We start from the raw sequence: 3,007 nt of genomic DNA, 5'->3' as shown, positions 1-3,007 counted from the left end.
CATCCTCTTCACTATCTCACTCCCCTCTTTCTCTTAAATGAGTTGCACTTGAATGGTCTGGTGCATGGAGATGGAGTTCTTTTGGCTCTTTTTCTCAAAATAGGCATGGAATTCAAATCTATTTCATAATGTCTCCTTCGTGGTGGTAGCTACATCTAGAGATGCTACAAATACAATTGGTGGAGCTTGTGTTTGGAGCGGTACAATCTATGATGTTGTAGGTACATTACTCTAAGCACTTGGTAATGCATCCCATATATTCCTCAAAGACTCCAACTTGGCATGAAGTACTTCCTTCAAGGATTCTTTTTCTTGCTTCTACATATGTTATATTATATGTCTTCATTGTCCTTGTTTTTGTACTATGCTTTCATGAAACCACTTTCTTAGAGGTCTATCTCCATGATTGGCCACCGTTTCTCATTGTCTTGATGCTATATGTTGCACTCAATACTTTCCTTGCTGTGATCAACACGGAGAGGGGGAGAGAAGTGTTAGGAGCAATGCGATAACGGAGTAACAATGTGAGAAGCGGAATGTGTAAAAAGCATAATATAGAAAGTGCATGGAATGGAAGAGAAAGAGAGACATCAATGTACATGGTCCACCCAATGTGGGCTACATCCTCGAAGAAACAACCAATCCTATGTCTTTCTTATCTAGCAAGTGAGAAGATAAAATATACAAGCAGTACATCCACTGCTCTCCTGCTATGTGAGCCACACCCTTATCTTACAGTTTTGACCACACAACTCATGAGCAACTCATGCAGCTATTTTCATATATTTTTGGCTTCAATGGAGTTGCCCCTGAACCCTCGCCAAGGGGGACCTAATGCATGTCATAGACCCCCATTGGAACCCCTGACAACAGTCCTAGGGGGGTGTTTCCCCCCCTACCCTCCCTTCATGGAATGGGTATAAGCATGCCTAGGCCCAAAGTAGAGCCAAAAACAACCTCTGAAGAAAAAGATCAAGATCCACATACAACAATCTCCCACTTGGAGATTGATCATAGTAACTCCACTGTTACTACACTCGCTAAAATTCTTTGGATCTGGTTGTCTCTCATGTTGTTCCTCATTCTTGAACACCAATTAAACTAGAGAAAGAGACCAACTTCTCCCTAGTTACCACCTTATTCAACATGTCGGCAAGATTCTGGCTATTGTGTATCTTTTCTAGCTTCAACTCTCCATCCTCCAAAACAAATCGGATGAAATGATACCTAATCTATATGTGTTTAAAACTTAAATGGAAGGCTGAATTCTTTGCAACATGAATAGCACTCTGGCTATACAAGCTGCGATTTTCTCGCTTCTTCCCAAGATCCTCCATAAACCTCTACAGCAAAATCATCTCTTTACTTGCCTCTATAATGCAACATATTCATCTTTTGTTGTAGAAGTGCAAAAATCTTTTGCAAATTTGAAACCCAGCTTACTATTGTTCCACCTATAGTGAAAACATACCTGGTGGTGCTCCTTCTTCCATTTGTGTCACCTACCATATCTAAATCAACATGTCCTTGTAGAGAAATGTTTGAACCTTCAATGCATAATGCAGGAGCAATTGTACCTCTCAAATACTTGAGAATCCACTTTATAGCCATCCAATGTTCTTTACCTAGATTGTTCATAAATCTACTCAGAACTCCCACTGCATGTGCAATATCTGGCCTTGTGAATACCATTGCATGCATCAAGCTACCAATTGCTGATGCATATAGAACCCTTGACATATAGTCAATCTCCTCCAGTGTCTTGGGACACATATCTTTGCATAATCTGAAATGATTAGCCAAAGGTGTAGAAATAGATTTTGCATTTTGCATTTCAAACGTTTCCAATACCTTTTCGATGTACTCACTCTGAGACAATGTCAATATGCAAATTTTCATATCTCTTGTTATTCTCATGCAAATGATTTTCTTTGTAGCACCCAAATCCCTCATTGTAAATGTATTTGCCAACTTCCATTTGAGCACATTTATATCCTGCATGTTAGAGCGTAATAAGCCATACAATAACAAGATCACATATCTGCCATTGTCTAGTTTTTGAGAATAAACATAGTGGCATGAATGACATCTACTATAACCTTGTTATGCCATAAACCTGTCAAACTTTAAATACCACTTCCTTGGAGCTTTCTTTAAACCATACAAGCTTTCCATCAATCTGCATACCAATTCCTCATTTCCTTTGGCCTCTTATCTGTGTGGCTACTCCATATAAATCTCTTCATCCAAATCTCCATGAAGAAAAGCTCTCTTCAAATCTAATTGTTCAAGATGCAAGTCTTCTATAGCCACAAGACTCAAAATAGTTCTGATTGAAGTCATTTTAATAGTAGGAGGGAATATTTTATCAAAGTCTATATCTTTCTTTTGTGCAAACCCCTTTACAACAATCCTTGCATTGTACCTCCTTTTTCTTCCATCTTCTTCTTTCACCCTATAAACCCATTTATTCCACAATGCTATTTTTCCCATAGGCAAGCAAACCAAATCCCAAGTCTAGTTTTGTAGCAAAGAGTCCATTTCCTCTTTCATGCCTTGCTCCCACTCCTTTTTGGATTCTACCTGCATGGCTTCTTCATATGTTTTTGGTTCACCAAAATCGGTCAACAAAACATAATTGAAAGAAAAGAAAATCACTCATGTGGTCTACTTACCCTCGTAGACCTTCTAAGGGAACTTGGAGGAATTTGAGGTTGTTGCCGTTGCTGTTGCTACTACTACACATTCTCATTTTCTGCAACATTTGAAATTTCATCTCTTGTGATTCATTAAGAGTTGTGTATTGTGTTTCTTCATTTTCTTTCTTCTTTTTTTGCAAAAGTGATTTTTATACATAACAATTCCCTTGAATACAACATCTCCGCTCCTAATGATTTTGTTACTTTCAGAATCTCACAAGTGATAACCAAACTCATGACCTCCATATCCAATGAAGATGCACTTCTTGGATTTTGCCTCAAGCTTTGTTCTCAATTTCTTATCGACA

The sequence above is a fragment of the Dipteris shenzhenensis genome, chromosome 24, assembly GCF_047967505.1.
Source record: "Dipteris shenzhenensis isolate YYH24624 ecotype China chromosome 24, Dip_SZ_1.0, whole genome shotgun sequence".
NCBI classification, from domain to species: domain Eukaryota; kingdom Viridiplantae; phylum Streptophyta; class Polypodiopsida; order Gleicheniales; family Dipteridaceae; genus Dipteris; species Dipteris shenzhenensis.
This window is presented reverse-complemented; position numbering follows the sequence as displayed.